Raw genomic sequence first — 20,732 nt, forward strand, 5'->3', positions numbered from 1 at the left:
AATTTTACTGTCTGTAGTACGGCATTATGTAGTAGTACTAGCCTTGTAATAAGTATACGGAATAACTATAATTAAGAACTATGGTGCTCGCCGCCTGCCAATTTGCTTTGCTTTGCTTTGTGATTAAAAAATTTGCCAAGGAGTAAAAAAAAAAAAAAATCCTTAATATGGGGTAATAGTGACTCTTTTTTTATTAGATCTAATTTTAGAAAGGGCCGAGATGTAAGAGGGATATTTCTTGATATTTCGGCCGCTTTTGATAAAGTCCCGCATAGTTTATTACTATACAAACTGTCAGCCTATGGTATTAAAGGTAACCTACTGTCACTATTATCCTCTAGCGATAGAAAAGCGATAGAAATTTTAGCGATAGAAAAGTCAAAGTCCGTATCAACGGTACGCTATCTGAATCTTCCAATGAATCTTATATCAACACTAGTGTTCAGTGTTCAACACTAGGCAGCATTCTCGGTCCTCTACTAGTACTTTTTCTCCTATATATCAATGATCTAGCAGATAAACTTCCTACAGATTGTTTTCTATATGCTGACGACAAGTTTATTTTGAAATATTCTATTCCTTCTGACAGCCAGTTGCACGATGCACTTCAATCTGACCTCTCAACGCTCGAGGAATGGCCTTCCAGGTGAAAACTGGAGTTCAAACCTGATAAGAGTTGTGCGGTTATATCCTCTACCAAGATTACAGCAAATAAATACAGAAATCTAAAATTATGTGATTTAACGATACCCCGGAAATCATTCCACAAACATCTCGGATTCGTACTAGATTCAAAACTGTCTTGTGCCGAGCATATAAGTTATTTAGCTACTAAGGCCCAAAAGGCCCTGAAACCTCTTAAGTCGTCCCTGTTTCATAGGTTCCAATACGTCCTGTCTCTGCTTGATTACTGCGACATCCTCTATCACTCAGCAACTAAAAGGAATCTTTCTAAACTTTCTTCTATTCACTATCAAGCTGGGCTGCTTGTTTTGGGTGCTTTGCCCGGTTCGAACACAATCAAAGTACTTAGAGAGTTGAACTGGGCTACTCTGGAAAACCGTAGAATAATGCATGCAAAAAAGGTTATGTTCATTGTCCATCACAACATGGTTCCTACATATGTTATTAAAGATTTCCTGTCTTTTAAAAATCTAATAACCCCGCAAACAAGAAAGTCCTCGTACAGAGATTACATTACCCCAGCTAAGTTTACATTTCAGGGTCCTGAATACTTACTCGTGTCTTCATGGAATAGTCTCAGTCTCGAACAAAAGTACACCCCAAATATCGCGTTACTTAAGCATTCTCTGAAATCCGAACTCTTTTCTGGTTCGTTATCTACCACCACCCTAAAATTAGAAAGAAAGAATGAAAAATATCTAAACCGCGCGCATGTAGATCTATTGTTCAAATCCCAATTATATAAACATAACTGGAACTCGGTAAATTATCCTAACTGCTCCTGCGGGAAACCTGAGACTATACGCCATTTTTTTCTTCCAGTGCCCACTGAGGCAGTTGAAGTATCGTGATTTTCATTTGTCTATTCAGTCCTGGGTGCTAACAATACATATTTTAGAACGCAGCTTGACAAGAATTCTTTGTTTCTACACGGTCACAAAATTTTATCAACTGGACAGAACGATAAAAATCTTCGATATTGTCTCGACGTTCTTAATTGATGATGCTTAATTGCTTTCATAAGTTAACCAAGTTCACCCTCCCGACCCTCCTTCTCCTGATCAACTAATATCGCCCCGTGCCTATGTCCCTTCCCTGTTGCTCTCCTTTACAACAATAAGTACTATTTAGTGTCATCACAATTATTATCATTACTTCTCCATAATCCTAATTAATTCAAAGAAAGGCTGCACGGTTTATCACCGGGGATTACAAGTCTCAATTTCCAGGTAGTGTCACCTCCATGCTGAGATCACTTGATCTTCCGCTACTGCAGCACCGGAGGAAGGAACTGCGGCTAACTTTTCTTTTCAAGGTGGTTGAGTGGTTGGTACCAGCGACACCTCCTGACACTTACTTCGTACCAGTCTCCAACAAACGTCGCATAAGGGCTAAATCATTCACTGACTTTGACTCTGAAATTATTGTGAATAGTTCTAACAACAGTCGCTGCTTCCGCTTACAACGCTGTAACACACCTGTCAGAAAAAAAAACTCTTTCTTCATCAGAACAGTTTCCGATTGAAATGGACTCAGTGATCAACAAGTAAACGCTAAAACTGTGGAAGACTTTAGATCAGGCCTACTCTTTGACTAAGTTTCCCATGGGCTCTCTTCTATCCGTCTATCTCATACCAGTAGTGGTCTTCTTAGACGTATATTGACAGATACAGATACAAAGTATTTAAGTTCTACTGTTGGAGTTAAACAAGGATGTTTCGTTAGCCTTAAACTCTTCAACATATGTGTAAGTGTCCTACCCCCCAAAAATGTATAAATTAAGTAACCCAGTTCTCCTAAAATGCCAGTACCTCAGTTGCCTCGTGATCATGTTACGTGGAACCTCGCTTCTGGTTGCGATACAACAGAAGTATACTTTACCAAAAATGTTCGGAAACATGAAATTGTTTTTCAAAAATTAAAATACTAGGCGATGTACTGAGAATAATATTCAGTGTCTATAAAAAGTAACGAAATATGGGTGCATTATCCATCAATACTTGGTTCAAATATTTACCTTATCTATTGTGGTATTTTATAATTACCCCATAATAATGATGTTTCCTAACTTTTTGAGACGAGTGTATAATGCTGCACGAACACAAGTACGCTAAGACGTACATGTATGGTAACATACATTGGTACACGCGTTGATGTCTGTTTGCTATTCTTATAGCAACATTTTACCAGCTTCTTAACATACCTTGTACAGTGCAGCGATGACTTCGTCTAAAATCTCTGTAAGTGCAGGAGCTTATATCTGTCTTCGAAATGTATCCTTCTACGACTCAACCCGGACTACCATAGCAGAGATGAAACAAAATGGCGACCACAAAAAGGGTTCAGTTATGGCACTTGTGAACTGTGTGTTGTGAACAATAGTAGAACTAGGTCATCGATTTGTTAAAAACATCCATGGTTGATACCTGTGCAAACGGAGTGAAAAGCAAATAACCGATAAATCAGGTCGCGGCTAAACAAATCAATATACAGGTACCTATTGCACACGGTGCTGACTGTATATGATGGTGCTTCAGGATAATTTTTTTCGTGTGTTATTTACACAACAAAACCACGTAGATTTTATTCGCAAGACAAAATACACTGTAATGTATTTGTAAGGCTACGGAAATGAAAGTAAGGGATCTATTACGAATGTTACGTTTAGTTATACATATACTGGTACAATAACATGACTTGTTGACATTAAAGGACTCCAGACGCATGTGAAGCTGCGCCACCCCTTCTCCACATATTTTGGTAGATTCAGACTACTTCCCTCACTACATGTATGGTTGACAGAAAGAATGACTGTGACCTTGGTTCAAGAGAATTAAGTACTGCAATTTACCATAATAGGGCACATAATCAAAATATATTTATTTATTTATTTATTAATTTATTGCTGAGAGAGGGGGGCAGGGTATCTGCCTTCCTATTATTTAAGCTCCAATGATATAAACAATTCATCAAGTGTTTTAAACTTGAAGGCGCTTAGAAGACTTCTTGGTCATTATTATAAAACACGGGTTTTAAAACAGTTGCACTGGTTCCCTGTTAGATCACACATTCAGAATATTTACTTTTATGCATGCAATTGTATGTCAATCATCCCCTTCTTACGTACTGAAACCAATCAATCAATTTGCTCCTTAACGTAATTTAAGATCATCCGCTGAGTTATTGCTAATACCGTGTAATGGCAGATCTTTGCCCAAATGAATGGAACATTCTTCTCCCAATGTGCGTAAAAAGTGTATAGTCCGAGAACAACATAAAAAAAAATAAATAAATTAAAAAAAAAAACCTTTACAATCAGTTCGTGGATAACCCCATAACCGTGGTGCAGATAAACCGTAACATAGAAAATGTTTTAGTTATTGATAAAAGCGGCAAAAGTGTAAATCCGCTAGAAAACTGATTTCACGCATTTAAAGTGGGCATACATGTAATAGTGAGTGGACATAAACGTATTTTACTGTCTCACGCATATTGACTTATGTTCCTTGTGTTAAACACCAATGTCGCGCAAACAAGAACTGGCACGGTTATTTAACTGGCGTCTTCGGATAGACAGACTCTTCATGTACCTGTGAATTTAAACCAAGGGAAAAACGCTACAATAATGTTAGACACACGCAAGTTTCTTGTCACAGGAGTTTTGAGATTAATTGCACCGTGTTGGTCAGTAACGGTCTTATTCCACTACCTTTTTATATGTACCATGTTTAGCGCATTGTGCCGTGATTTATTATACGGATACCATTTTATATATGATAGAATGAAATGTTAATAATATTTTTATATCTTAATGAAATGAAACTATATTACACGGTTGTTTGAGTACATTATTGATGGATTTCTTGTTTATGAGGGTTTGTGACTACAGTAAGGTCAGTTGGCGCGTTCTTATCTTAAAAGTGAGCTGAAAATGAGGTTGGTTAATCAGCTATATGAAGCTGTCTATATCTTTATCAAAGGTTGCCATTTAATGTAGGAAAACATTAGATATTTGTAAACAATTTTTGCAGGTCCTTACTGGTGCATTGACATACCCCAGTATGATTCTGGTACTTTTCAGTCATTGAAAAATTCCTAGAGAATTGGTACCAAAACGTGGACCCACATTTATTGATTTATATAATAAAAATAATAAATATAGTAATAAAGCAATATACCAATAACTGCTGAACACAAAGTGGAGAAGTATGAAGAATATACTAACATGCAGATGTCGATAATTCAACGCTGACTGAAAAAGGAATGGTTAACTTACATACGAGGGCTCTGTTTATAACCAAGTTGACCGGCGAATTAATTGAGTTACGGATCAAATATGGCGCCACTCACTTGAAAACTAGGTGTGTTATCGCTGCCTACCACGCAGGCTGTTACAGCAGGGTCAGAGCTATAAAAATATCTCATTCTCTTTCTAATATATTTGATCTGCATGTCGGACACTCCACAGATCAACTGGGGCTGCGTTCACAACCAGTTGATCTGTGAACTAACTTGTCTGCGCATTAAATACGACGTGGCCCATCTGAAAGCGTGCAAAGAATTATTCGCTCTGTCCCACTGAGACGGTGCACATGGACGGTGGAAATCCATTCTGATATACAAGTGTTCTCAATATTTCATTCGCGGACGATTTACCTTGTTTCTGAACGAACTCAAAGAATGTAAGGCTACCAAATAAGATGGGGTGTGTTGGATTCGCACAACCTGTAATTGTGAAGATCGCCATTACAGGATTAGCTTCTTCAGATCAAAGACCTACAGGTATGCATGATATGCTGAATATACACTTCAAAATATCACAGTCCCTTAATAATAGTTGAAAAAAAAAAAAAAAAAAAAAAAAAAACACAAAACCCAAACACATTATTATAGCAAACACAATGTATGCTGAATTAGAAAATATATAAAATACCTGTGTGTTTCCTGCTAGATGAAATCCGTTAGATAAAATGGCGCAGTGTTGATCATTGACTTTCTTATCTTCTCTGTGTTCAAAGCGGTGCAACAAGCAAGTTGTCACGTGATTTATGATACGTAAATGTGTTTATTTTATACGATAACAAGTTTTATAGATTTTTAAAATGTTTTTTAAAGAAAGTAGGGTACAATGTGTTCAAATGTTACTTCTCTTATTTTGTCTTAAATTTTGGAAATGGTCAGTGTGTTGTTGATGTCACTCTGGCATGTGTATGTGAGATTATTTGACCTCAGTAAAGTCGGTTGGTGCGCTCTTATCTTTAATACCAAGTGAGATTAAAATGAGGTCGCTTTTTCTTTTCTTTTCTTTTTTTTTTCTTTTTTTTTTTTTTGGGTGGGGGGGGGGGCTGTTTAAAACTGACAGAGAGTTGATAGCAACTTTGTGTAGACAGAATATTTGTCCTTTCTATATATTCAAATATGTAATACCTTGTATGCTGCGTTGGAGTCATTTCACTAGTCCTAGTTAAATATGTACCATTTAGCTGCTAACAAAATAATTAACAGAAATACCGAAGATGAAAATGTATGTAGAAAACACGCATTGTACTGTTATTTTCACTTAATTAGCTGTGGAAATTACTGTTATATGCTGTTATATGCTCTGATGACCCTTGGCAGTCTATATACTACATGTATATTTGTTGTGTTTATGACAGATTTTAAAAAGATTAAATAAACATTTCTTAATGAAATGCTATTATGAACGGAAATTAAATTAAACTGGGATAGAGTATTGGTATGTTAAAATTCATGTAATTTTAAAACCTGGCCCTGGGCGTCGCGTACTGCAACTTTTGGAATTCCATAGGTTAGAACCAATTTTGCTTATTAAAGTCCGAGTCCCAAACAATATCCCTGTAGAACATTGGTCAAAAAGATTGCCCCACCCCAAGCTTCATGTGTTTTTTATTTATAAATGATCACATTAGAAATCTTATTTACAATTAATGAAACTTATTGTAGAAAAAAAAAAAAAAAAAAAAAACATCAGAAATGTCCTACTAATATAGTGTATCTATAACAAAACCATTTTCATTTTGAAAAACAAATTAATTAAAAATAATGAAATACCAACGCTGAACCATAGCCGGGCTATATGTATGAAATACTGACATTAAGAAATGAACAAGATTATTGGTTTTGATCCTCTTGATAATGACGTCACACAAGATTAACCTAGTTATTGCCAGGTAACAAGAACGTCGCGTGTTCTATTTCTCTCTATTGAGATATCGATTAATGCAAAATGACGAACGATTATTGAACACGGTTTTAATCACAGTTCATTTAACTATCTCTTTTGTTGTTTGATTGTTGTAACTGTAAATACACGTACTTTTTAAACACTTTTTACCAGCTTACAATTTCTCAATTAACATCAAATTGTTCCTCGATTGAACTGAATCTCGCCAGATTCACCTATTCCCCAAATAGAAAATCTAACCTCCATTTCTTCTATGATAACATGTTAACTCAGTCTGCATACATAGCGCACGCTGACGTATATGACCTTAGTCATTTGTCAGTGACCTCTGTCAATTTAGTTGATCCGCTTTTATATTTAATGTTATGTGAGCTTACAATGAGGTCGGTACATCAGCTATTTATACACTTAGGTAGCTATCAGCTGTATGTGATCTGCAAATATTTGGAGTTTATTTATAAACACCCGAGAGTTGCGATAAGACTTTAAAACTTACTCCAATATGTATCGGTTTATCACACGATGTTGTGTTGGTTGTTAACCAGTGCTGTAAGAATTTTAAAAGGTGAAACATTTCAGAGACTGAATGACTTTAATTTAATCTTAGTTCGAGAAATAATCAGGTGTGACTTTTATGTGTGGCTTTTGTGCTAGCACGTTATTTTTTTTAAATCTCAGAACATAAAACCGCAGGAGAAATAATAATATCTAATTAACAAAAATGACAAACTTGTCGACAATAATATGAAGTTAACTTCGCTCTCATTTGTAATATATATGTACTAGTAAACAATTTATATATAATGTCATGTAATATCATATCATAGTATACTTTATATATGATGTCATGTAAAATCATATCATAGTATACTTTATATATGATGTCATGTAAAATCAAATCACAGTATACTTTATCATAATAAGAACTACAGCAGCTGATACCCGTCATATTAATCACTGAAACATAACAATGATAAAAAATGGAATGGAAATCGAACTCATTCCGCCGTGATTGGCAACCACGGACGTTACCACTGGCCCATCAAATCCTGATATCTTGAATAGTGCAATCAGGGGCGGACTGAGGCTGGGTTATTAAGTTTACACTGACTGGTATCTATCTTTCTGTCATAAGACGGTCAACAATAGAGGGTTTTATCAACAAAGATAAATTGAAAGGCTGTCAGAAAATAACCCTCAATCCGCCCCTGGTTACTGACAATATATGATAGCTTTACGGAAATTGCCGAAGGCTAAAAAATGCCTTCAAAATTTACTTTTAACAGTAATAATCAAATTCAATCTACGGACTCAATCTTCCCACTTTCCTATGTAGTTAGGGAGAATAACGTGAAAAGGAGACTTCGACTGATCTGCCATTACTATATAGATTGTAACACAAGGGTACATTTACCAGTGCATTAATCATCTGCAAATATCAACAGCAATGATTACATACAGTTTTCTCGTCATGTTTGCTCACACAACACCTTAGCATTCATTTTGTGTTAAGATATAGTAATAACTTTTAAAAAGTATATACAAGTAATTTCAAACGGTTTTCACCGAGTTACAGTGTTACTACATGTATGACCACTGTCTCACCCTGTCTAAGTACAAAGTATGAAAAAACATCTAAATCAGCATCCCGACTTTGACTCTATATACTTAATATTCATCACACATCTGACATTACAATAACACAAGTGAACAAAGCAAATCGGCAGTGGAATTATGCCTGATAAGGGGTATTTATCAGAATGAGTAATGTAAGATAACATTAAAAATTTAATAAACAAATATAATTTAATTTGTCAATAGGTACAGAAAAATTAACTTAATTTAGCAGCCAGCAGATAAAATATTGGTTGATATATTAAGTTAATCATTTTAAAGCTATTGACAAACGAAAAGCAGCATGGTTATAAAAACATACACTAAATAAAACTGTTCAACCTTATAACTTGATAAGATCAATGGGATATAAAACAACGTGCGCTGGCAGATTCAGGATAGTAGCAGGTAGTAGACCCATGATGTCATCATTGAAGTGAATATATCGATTTGCAAAAATTCTGGGAATTTAACAGTGCTTTGGATGTGGGTCGGTTATTTCTCCCCATTTTGTAAAGGACTGATCTTGAGTCCGATATTTTGCCTTGGAAGGAGGAGAGAAATTCTAAGGGCCGATAATATGTATCTGCTAGCGACGTGGAGATTAAAAAAAAAACATTACAGTATGTCATTTCAGAAACGTACAGATCTATTTTAACGATAACCTATACTTCTTCCAAAGAATGCCGTCAGCATTTATTTAACGCCCCCTTATATAACTTTTTAACACATGAGACCTAGCTAGGTCTGGATAAATTATGTCTGGGTCATTGTAGATTTACCACATTTTTAACACGTGTGTTTACTATTTTTAACAATGACCTGAAATTTGAAACGTGTACTTATTATCTGCTTTGTCTGACATATAAGAACTTGGCTGCTACTTCTCCGTTAACTATTTCAACACACTTGATAATCTACCGACCATAAAAACAAACATTGTTCTTAAAGTGTTTACATTTAGTATCTTAAAAAAAGCAATTCCCCGGCACAATTGAGGATGAATGTGAAACTGTCGTTTTGTCCTGTATATGTGAACGTTAAGGTAGGTCAGTACGCCTGTATACAGACTGGAAATCCAGGCAAGTCTTAGGGAGATGTCACGCGATATATAGATATGTGGATGCAATGCGGGTTTTCACTGGTAATTTACGACATGTCTTTGGAAGATACCACATGATATATACTGTACGGGCCAGAATAGAAAAACAAAAGTCTTTGTTTTGTCCGTTGCAATTGGCTCAGTGTTATTGTCTAAGTGGACGTAAGTGGTTATTTAACCGAAATAATTGTGAATATCATATTTATATCATGAGTTAATGCAGTGTTGGGAGGCAAAATGTAACGAAATGAATAAGTCATTACTTACCCTGGATACTTCAAGCTTCTGAACGGCCTTCACGCGACGCTTTACCGTCTTCTCGAACTGTTCACTTTCTCCTGTGTGTGGTCGTTTCATTGTCGCATGAATGGTAGGGACAGAATCTTCCTTCAACGTCCTTTTTGTCTTTAAACCCAGCGCGTTCATAAGCGGGGATGCGAAGCAATCTTCCTCGAAGTGTGCCCCACAAAGAACGGCCTGAGACGATGGTGAGGGTGCATTGAATTTCTTCCTTTTTGTTTGCGGAAACCTATGCAAGCTGTGCCCAGTATGCTTCGAGTTTGAGCAGTTTTGGGCAACACACTTTTTAACCATGATACAATACGGACGCTTTTATAGAGAACAACATCAATTTAAACGCGGCACCAGACTGACATAGAAAGCGGGTCTCGTGTATTATATAGGTCAACCCCAGATCTACCAAATACGTGGCAGCCTGTGACAGGCTATATGGTCAAGGTGACTTGTTTTTATGTAGGTCAGCAAATTCGCTCTAAAAGCATGCGTTTTTTATCGATTTATTCACTAAAACGATGTCAGAAAATTTTGAAAAAAATATTTTTGTGCAGAATTAGTGTTCCTACATCAGGTAATAACAATATTTTAGGGTGTAAAACGGGTCAATACCTGCTCTTTAATGTACGACAGTTTAAACAAAACCAGTCTGCAAGGCTTGCTTTGATTTGGCGTTAACCTTACACTGGATTTAAAAGAACAAATATAAATATGTTCGATGGATTAAATGCCGGCTTCGTTATATTTTAACTAAATGCGTTCATTTGCACAGTTACACAGATTTTATTTTTAAGTTGTCTGTCCTTTAGCACGCATTATAGCATTGTAGCTAAATAGTGACGGTGATCAATCCAAGCTCAATCTTGGCAACTATTGTTTACTAAATAGATCATGTTGAATAAACTTAATTACGCTTTAATAAATAATCAACACATGGTTCGGTTATTGTCACTTGAAGGCTTTTGATCAAAGACGTTCAATGAAATCGCAAATCATTTGACGATTAAAAAATGGACATGTTCAAGGGGCAGTTTTTGTTTCAGCTAAAGGGACTTCAGGTTCAGGTAGAGGGTTCAGTTACGTGTTTCAGCGGATGATAGCATCACGCCCTAGGTCTAAGCGAGTTGAATAGAAGCTTTTTATCCAAACATCCTATTCCTAACTACTGAGTTAGGACAAAGGTCTAGTAACATGCACTGTGCAATTACTATTAATGGATCAGATGCATACTTGATTGTTTTTCCTCTGGTGTCGCACGTATGCATCCTTTCTTGAGTGATCTAAAACAAGTCGCTAGTGTACCATGTTTCTCACTGTAGCAAATTATGTTCGACATGGCGTTTCTGAACGGCAGCAGGAGATACAGTAATTGTATAGGCAATCTTTAAGCTTGTTCGAGAGATAATAACAGTCGGGTTTAACAATAGATAGCGAGCTATAGTAAGACCCCCTCCTCTTTAACTGATGATTTACACTTTTAATTGACCGTATCTTCGTATAGACCTTTTTCATCTTTTCCGGAAATGGAAATTGCATTGTGGGTACGGGAGCCCTGCTATGTCGAAACACTTACAGCGGTGCTAAAAACCATGGCTGAGTTTACGTGCTTTTTGTCCCGCTGCTACAATAACAGTAAGCGAGATTGACACATGAGGTATAATAAGTTCCCAACAAACCCGTAAGAATGAAAAATATGGTAGAAAGAAAGGAAAATATAGCAGGTTTGGATTAAAAGCAGGGCACCGCGTTTGCGCTGAACATTTCGAAGGCGAGAAGGCGGGAAGAAAAATTATAATATTAGGAGATCAACGGTGCTTTAATAAAAACAGAAATGCTTAGTTAATCAACGGATATAACGAACTAGAACTCGGGGGTAAACAATGCGATAAAAACAAAGTTCTGAAGAAAAAATTGAAGAATAGGGGCCTAAAAAGAAAGAAAAGACTTTAAGTATGAGATTATGGAAAAAGAAAGTAAAAGCTGTGAGGTTTTACACGGGGATTCTACTTACAAAAAAATTCAAGAACTTTCACGACTTTTTGTGTAACAACAAAGAGAAGGTTTGAAAAGTTTTGTATGTAATATCCTTTTTGTGTGTGTTTTATTGACAAGTGATCATTTTAAATGTAGGCCTAACACAGGTTTTAGTCTCTAATAACCCTTAGTAGGGTGGGTTCTATTTTTTTTTTTTTAACTTGAGACGTTAATAAAATTTTTATTATTATGTATCCAGTCCCGTACACCCTGTACGTATTACTGATTTGTACAAATGGGGCTCATATTATCAAGATCAACAGAGACATACGAAGAATAATGTACATCGGCCCTTGTTGAACGCGTTACCGGCAAAATAAAAAGTTATTTATTTCTGAACTCGATGACAAGAGAATTGGAAAATTCAATGGGCATATATTCTTAATGCAGAGAAGCCTTTCTGTAAGCTACACGTGCATAATGTATGGTAAAGACAAAATGGATAAAAAAAATAATAAAACAATTAACGTACAGTATTTTTAAAGTAATGCAAATATGCTTAGTATTAAAGTAGGCCTACGTATATTTAACTCTGTCTTAGATAGTTAAAAAGTATGAAATGTGTGGAAAACACTTTATTTGAATGATTTTATTGTCTTTGATTGAAAACGATGAAAATACGCATGAAAACATTTAAAAATCAAATAATTTGGTCTGTTGCTATAATTTTGTTTTTGCCTGACGGTTTTGTTTCAGTTTGAGAAAATGTTCATACTTGTCAGACCGAAAGTCTGACATTTTTTACCTGTCGTAAATTTTGTGCATATACTAGAGTAAGACACGGTAAACTTTAATTATCGTCTGGGAAAGATTCGAGAATTCCTGTCTCACCTGTTTAACACTTATAAATTAGAAGGTTTTAATTACAGAGGAAAGGTCGTAGTTGTGGCCGCCCCCTAACTGAACAATTGAACAAGTAACACCTGATATGCCTTATCAGGTACCAAACGATTTAATCAGTTCACCGACGAACAATCTGCGTGTCACTTTTAGGTACGAGTCAAACAATGCAGGGAATCTTTTCATTTTATCATTTCAAAAATCTCTTAAGACACCCTTCAAACAAGACATAAAAATCGCAATGAATTGATTCTGCCGGTAAATGAGGTGATATCGCCACAGCTTGCATATATACATGTAATATTGTGAAGACGTAGGCCTACGCACCTGTCCACACTCTTGAAAGCTGTGTACGAGTCTACTGGCTGTTTTGATTTAATATATATAAAAAATAACGAGTCTCTTTCGCATATCTTTATTATCGGAGGCATTTAAAAGAACTCTGAAGCTTTAGTTTGTCATCACTATTGAAAGTGCAGCCAAGGCTCGGACGCTTAGGTGAAGTCTAGTTGTACAGCGCATCGTATTTAAACTGAGAAAAAAACATTTAATTGACTGATTCTCCGTCCAAGTAGCTGTTTTCTTGCCTACAGTTTACGCATTTCTGTGCTTCAGCCACCTTTTTAGTTTGACAGAAAGCAGTGCAAGCTGCAAACGACCTTTTTATATGCACACCTTGTATATCATCTACACCTAGCATTGCCATGCTGGAAACAGCAGAGGACCATCATGACCCCTGTGGCGCGCGGTTCCTGTCGTGCGCACTTCGTATTTCCGGAAAAGATGAAAAAGGTCTATATTGTATGATCATACAGCCAGACTTCCCCCTGTTGCACGTTGTAGTTGGATTGTCATTGCGCCTATGTCAATGCACCTCAATATTACAATATAAGCATAATATAAGTAATATGTTATTTCCTTATTCCTCTTTCATTATCATTCATGTTTTATAAATACTTGAACGCTTGAATGCAGATATTTCAAATTAAAACGTAAGTACATAAATAAATTATACATTTATAAATTAATGCAATAGGAATTTTTTGAGACGGATTGATGCTGACGCTCATGCATTTCAACCAAACAAACAATAATTAGTTCAATTTTTGACTGCAGAAATTTCATATAGGATGAAATAACTGATAACAAATTTAACTAGCAGTTTGTTAGCAACACTAAAAACCAGTTGCGCGTGCCAAACTAGTGAACAAAAGGACAGTTCGCTTCGCGTGGCACGCATGGGTTTAGCCTCTTCAAGCTATAATCCTATCGCCGCAACAAACAATAGGGACCTTCTGGCTGATGTATCCTGCTGTTAATTACACCTAGTTACAGCGGATTGTCGCGCTCGCGCTGGACCACAGAAACCGGCGACATGGGGTTCACTCGTATTAAGTATTGTGTTAATCCACCTAAGCTATTGTGTTTGTGCGTTCGAATTTGGAAGGGATTTATACGGCCCTCCATTGTTTGTCCGCCCCCTTCTATTCACAAGATAGGGATTAAAACATTTCGAACGTTGTTACACCGGTGTACAACGGAAACAAAATTATTCCGACCACTGCCGTACTAGGATTAAGAATGTGTACATTTACCCCGTGGACCATTTGAAGATTACACTGCGATTAATGCGGTGGAAAATACAATAGAGAGAGTGTATAATGATAGGGTCGCTAAACGATTGTTGACGGCATATAGTAACTAGCCTAATCCCCTGGTCGCCTGGGTAGCCACGCCCCCTTAGAGTACTTATGTAAACAAACGGTCCCCCGTAGCGAACTATCCTTTTGGTCAACAGCTTCGCGCGTGCAGCTGATTATGTATGTAGTGACACTATATCTAACTGCATATAAATTTGTGCTAGCCGTTATTTGATTCATTCTGCTGTGTCGGATGTTGTGGATCAGCCCACTGGTTCGTTGACTTATGTTTTTCTGAAGATTGATAGTGCAGATTTTGAGTGTTTAATTATTTACCCTCCTTCTAACAAGAGAAAGGGGAAGGGAGATAAAAAGAGAGAGTGTCAAATGAAACGGGTAATGAGTAATACATTATATTAAATAAAGGGACTCGCGGTGGAAGAAACGATAGACTGTTTTGCATCAAGGTATGCCATTATAATCCGACATGGCCCATAACATGATCCATAACATGACTCATTGTTGTATGCCTTATATTTGTGCCGACTTATATTTTACTCTCGTTCATTTCGTAAAACTATTTCCTGGCATAAAGTTTTGCCTGTATAAATTAACTTTGTGACATGAAGTAATTAATAAAACGCGCCTGTTGAAAAGGGGGCGTTTCGTAACTAATAAAGGTTCACTATTCAGAAAAATATCGTCGCCGTTCGTCGCCGCTACCTTCAGGAAAGCGTACCCTCCGCGTGGTTCACCGGCATTTTTGATTATCTGACAAATTAGGGCAATTTACGTTTTAGCTAATAATTCTGAATTTACTAACATTTTGGACTAAATTCGATGTCTGATTCATAGCAATGTCGGAGAGCCGCCAGAGTAACTGTTTAATTTTCTAAACTAATCAAACTAGAACGCGTGGCGATAAAATGTGTCGCTAGATCTTGTAAACACTCAGCGAAATGCACCTAGTGACTATATTCAATGTGCCGTCACTTAATTGCTTTCTCGATTTCATTAATTGACGATAGTAATTGCAGATAACAAGGAAGAGGAAATGCTGAAGACAAAACAACGTCGGGTCTTTGTGTGACTTTCTCCCTAAATACTTTTTATGTTGCTGTCAAAGAAAAAGGAGTCTAGATAGCGATTATTTAAACCACTGCTGCTGCTTTTGCAGGTAGACTTCCTCGTTTATCATTTAAATGCCGCCCTCCCCCAGCAGACCCAACTTGATGCATGTACGTCTTGGTAGCTATAGTACAGATCTTGGTTCAAGTAATGGAAGGTTTAAGCACAAAACGATAATTTGAGGCTATTTTTTCATTCAAGACAAAATAAAGTATCTATGGTGTGTGACAATAGGGACTTTACAAAGCTTAATTTGTCCTTAAATATATATTCCAGTAGCACAGGCGAGCGACGTAATTGTAACCTCAACTTGAGGTATCGTCGATGAAAGCGGAGTACAAAAATTAACTTTTTTTAAATATCGATTACAACATGCTGTACAATGATATTGAGACTAAAGGGTTTAATGGACTTCTTTGCCTTAAAAGCAATTCATTTCAAAATTAAAAGAAACAGTTTTTTCGGGGAGCGCGGGTAGACAGTTTGCGTCAGGTGATTCGTTAAAGTCGAGGAGTGTTTCACTATCAAATGTGTAAATCATATATGTCATAAAACACTATAAGAAAGTTTTTTGTTACGATCTGCAACATTTGTTCATTTATATAGCAGGGCGAAGTTAAAGCCAGAGGTAAATAGAACCTAATACCGTAATCCTCCTCGTCCATTTATTTAAATCGTATCAAAACGTTTGATACACAATGTTCATTAAATTCATAATTTTGGCGATTTATTAAAACCATATTGGTACATAAAAGATTAAGATTAGCATAAGTTAAGCAACAACCAGTATGAAGAACAACACCCTTTTTAAATGAGGCAAGACACCCTCTTCACACAGTTTATAACCTTGAGAAAGACATTATGCAACAAGGCAAAGGAGTTATGCAAAGTTCTTTCAACTCGTGTGTGAATACAACACATTCTTTGTCACTTTTACAAGACAATGGAGGCGAGCAAGTAGAGTAATTACAATATACAATAAAAAGGACATTAGTATAGAAAGCTTACTTCGGGTCAGCCCTTTGCTTGTTCGAATGAAAGTGATAGATATCGCGCCGCGACTCCCTTTATTAAACCTTCGTGTGTTTGTGTAAAAGTGTGAAAGACAGGCAACGGTCTTTAGTAGTTGTTGATATTGTTCGCGATTAATATTGAAGTATAACTCCTTCGCCTGCATGTAAACGTGTTACTTTTCCTCATGTTCTCTTTATTTCTTTTAGGTGGTTGAGACAATGGGATGAGATCGATAAAAGTAAAGGTTAATCTAAACAATTAGATGCGATATTTGTGAAATGACTTATTAAGTGATGTGTATGTACCTAGCATGTTTAAATTCTTGAATTTCTAATTTGTTAAATCTTTCATACACGGCCTCATATATGTATTACTCTCAGGCCTTCGATATTATTGTGTTACCCGGGACTCCTGGAAACCTGAAGCACAGGTCTACGGAGTCTTATTATCCTTCATGCAGTTTTATGGCTGGGATGAACACTGCGAAGTAGAAACAGGCTTTACTTAGCTTTACTTGATGCACGACAGTTTAAACAAAACCAGTCTGCAAGGCTTGCTTTGATTTGGCGTTAACCTTACACTGGTTTTAAAAGAACAAATATAAATATGTTCGATGGATTAAATGCCGGCTTCGTTATATTTTAACTAAATGCGTTCATTTGCACAGTTACACAGATAATATTTTTAAGTTGTCTGTCGTTCAGCACGCATTATAGGCGAGTAGCTAAATAGTGACGGTGATCAATCCAAGCTCAATCTTGGCAAGTATCGTTTACAAAATAGATCATATAGATGTTGAATAAACTTAATTACGCTTTAGTAAATAATCAACACACGGTTCGGTTATTGTCACTTGAAAGCTTACGATCAAAGACGTTCAATGAAATCACAAATCATTTGACGATTAAAAAATGGACATGTTCAAGGGGCAGTTTTTGTTTCAGCTAAAGGGACTTCAGGTTCAGGTAGAGGGTTCAGTTACGTGTTTCATCGGATGATAGCATCACGCTAAGCGAGTTGAATAGAAGCTTTTTATCCAAACATCCTATTCCTAACTACTGAGTTAGGACAAAGGTCTAGTAACATGCACTGTGCAATTGCTATTAATGGATCAGTTTTTCCTCTGGTGTCGCACGTGTGCATCCTTTCTTGAGTGATCTAAAACAAGTCGCTAGTGTACCATGTTTCTCACTGTAGCAAATTATGTTCGACATGGTGTTTCTGAACGGCAGCCGGAGACACAGTAATTGTGTAGGCATGCTTTAAGCTTGTTCGAGAGATAATAACAGTCGGGTTTAACAATAGATAGCGAGCTATAGTAAGACCCCCTCCTCTTTAACTGATGATTTACACTTTTAATTGACCGTACTTTCGTATATTGTATGATCATACAGCCAGACTTCCCCCTGTTGCACGTTGTAGTTGGATTGTCATTGCGCCTATGTCAATGCACCTCATTTAATTCCAATATTATAATATAAGCATAATATAAGTAATATGTTATTTCCTTATTCCTCTTTCATTATCATTCATGTTTTATAAATACTTGAACGCTTGAATGCAGATATTTCAAATTAAAACGTAAGTACATAGATAAATTATACATGTATAAATTAATGCAATAGGAATTTTTTGAGACAGATTGATGCTGACGCTCATGCATTTCAACCAAACAAACAATAATTAGTTCAATTTTTGACTGCGGAAATTTCATATAGGATGAAATAACTGATAACAAATTTAACTAGCTTCGCTTCGCGTGGCACGCCTTAGCATGGGTTTAGCCTCTTCAAGCTATAAACCTATCGCCGCAACAAACAATAGGGACCTTCTGTCTGATGTATCCTGCTGTTAATTACACCTAGTTACAGCGGATTGGCACGCTCGCGCTGGGCCACAGAAACCGGCGTCATGGGGTTCACTCGTATTAAGTATTGTGTTATTCCACCTAAGCTATTGTGTTTGTGCGTTCGAATTTTGAAGGGATTTATACGGCCCTCCATTGTTTGTCCGCCCCCTTCTATTCACAAGATAGGGATTAAAACATTTCGAACGTTGTTACACCGGTATACAACGGAAACAAAATTATTCCGACCACTGTAGCTCTGACACTCAGAGTCTGAAGCTGAAACATGATTGAAATTGTTCAAATTAATGGCTATATCAGTGACAGTGACGAAAAGGTGTGATTTGCGTATAATGATATATATATATATATATCATTATACGCATGTGTGTGTGTGTGTGTGTGTGAGAGAGAGAGGGAGAGACCACTTTTTGGTGCCCTGTGACGTTTTTTAAATGAAGAACGAAAGTTATGATGATAAGTAGAAAATGATTGTTTTCACAACGTCACGTTTAAATACTTACAACAATTGAAATTCATGCCAGAGAGAGAGAGAGAGAGACAAAACGAGAGACAGAGACAGAGAGAGAGGATGAGGCTTCTGTTCATTGTTGTGTAGAGCCAGGTATAAAGTAAGAACGGATGTTTTAGTTTTCACAAGCCTTTATTTACTGTGGAACAACCTTTATGACTACATTTCTGTCCCCTTTTCCACTCTTTAACACTTGATATATACACGGTACATGTGCATGTAGCTAACTCATCATTTCTCACTTTGCATGTACATATAATTTATGCAATCCGTGCCGTCACCTTGCTTTAACCTTTTTAACCTTTTAGTACTTTGTTCATGTTCTAAGGTGTCTTCTTCTTTTATAACAGTAACTAATATTATATTATACAGGATCCTCTCTTGGGCGTCTTATTCTGTTCCTATCGATAACTAACATTACATTAATATTGACCACCATATTACCGTGGTATCAATATATCACACCCATATTATATACTTACAACCTGGACACATATTCTTTGGAATATGTGATTAATTTCATTCTATTAAGAATTAATACATATCCACGTCTATATCCACGTAATAATAATAATAATAATAATAGTGATAATGATAATAATACGCAAAACATATCCATATAAACAAAAATGAAGGACGGTAATATTGTTAAAACTTTATGACCAAGTACATGTAAGATGTAAAGCTGTTTATTTACTTATCGAGTGTTTAATGTGAGGCCAAAATTTTCGCCTTTCGAATCGTTTGCAGTATTGCATGATTTAACTGTGGTTCTCTTATTACAGTACTGACACATTCTCTGTTTACAGTCCATCTCCTTTGCTATTTGTACTCATTCAGATGCCACTTTGTGAAATAAAAGGGTAACTATAATTCCAATAAAACAAATAGTTACAGCACAAACATTGCGACCAGTTTGTTTTTATGAATATCAGCAAAGAAACTTCTGTATGATTTTCATTCTCACTATTATGAATTATTTAAGATAAATTCTGGTAAATTTAATCACTGCTTTATACTATTTTACATTATCGTAAAACTAATACTATAATGATAATTTTGTACTACAAAAGCACATACGTACCACATCTGGACATTTCGTATTACTTGTAACATTCATAATTAGATTCCCGTAGCAAAATCAAATCTGCAGTAATGTTGCAGTAATATCAAAGTTTGCAGAGACGGGTTGCAGGGGTTCGAAGAAAAAAAATTGCCGCTTATTTGCAGAAAGATTACTGCAATCTTTTAAGAAGAAATTGCAATTTGCAGCAATATTGCCGAAATTTGCTACAGATTTGCAGCAGGCCTGATACGGTATGTTGCAAAGGTTTTTTACTTTTAATGTTAAATTTCTCAATGAAAAGAATGGCGGACCCAATCCAAACTGCTAGAAATTCATGTGAAGAGAGCTCACAGACAATTGAAATCGTGCGCCAGTACTTTTGCTTTTCATTGTACATAATGTATACATGTCTAAAACTAAGAATCAAAAATAATTATTATTAAAGACAAGTCGAAAATTGTCCTCTTATCGTAAGTTTGTGGACAAGATAATTGTAGGCGGTCCGCTAACGGTAGGAAGAACAAATTTAGCTGAATGATCGTCATTTATGATCCAACTACCAATGAACATTTTTGCTCATACAACTACATTATGTGAAGTTCTTACTCCATAAACATCTAACAACAAGACAGCATGAGCCTTTTATAAAAAAACAGACACAGTAGTTGAGGATGATTGTAAATAGAGGTTTTGCGTTTGCAACTAGATTAAACCATGAGAAATTACAGCTATG

The 20,732-nt window shown here is 36.2% G+C and overlaps 1 protein-coding gene across 4 annotated transcripts in view; it reads right to left on the reverse strand.

Moving 5' to 3' along the window:
- LOC106176808 (uncharacterized) overlaps positions 1-5,791 on the reverse strand; it is a 92,408-nt gene extending 86,617 nt beyond the window's left edge. The window contains exons 1-3 of one of the 4 annotated variants that reach the window (XM_087012052.1): positions 2,888-3,225; positions 1,240-1,352; positions 891-1,052 (exon numbers count right to left, since the gene is read on the reverse strand). The gene's annotated coding sequence lies outside the window, so the exon portion shown is untranslated. Of the gene's footprint in view, positions 1-890; positions 1,053-1,239; positions 1,353-2,887; positions 3,226-5,617 lie in introns of those variants that run through there. The other 3 variants (XM_087012054.1, XM_087012055.1, XM_087012053.1) reach the window with 3 other exon arrangements.
- Between the last annotated feature and the right edge of the window lie 14,941 nt (positions 5,792-20,732).

This window comes from Lingula anatina, chromosome 4 (genome assembly GCF_051362555.1).
Source record: "Lingula anatina isolate TDL-2025a chromosome 4, LinAna3.0, whole genome shotgun sequence".
In the NCBI taxonomy this organism is placed as follows: Eukaryota; Metazoa; Brachiopoda; class Lingulata; order Lingulida; family Lingulidae; genus Lingula; species Lingula anatina.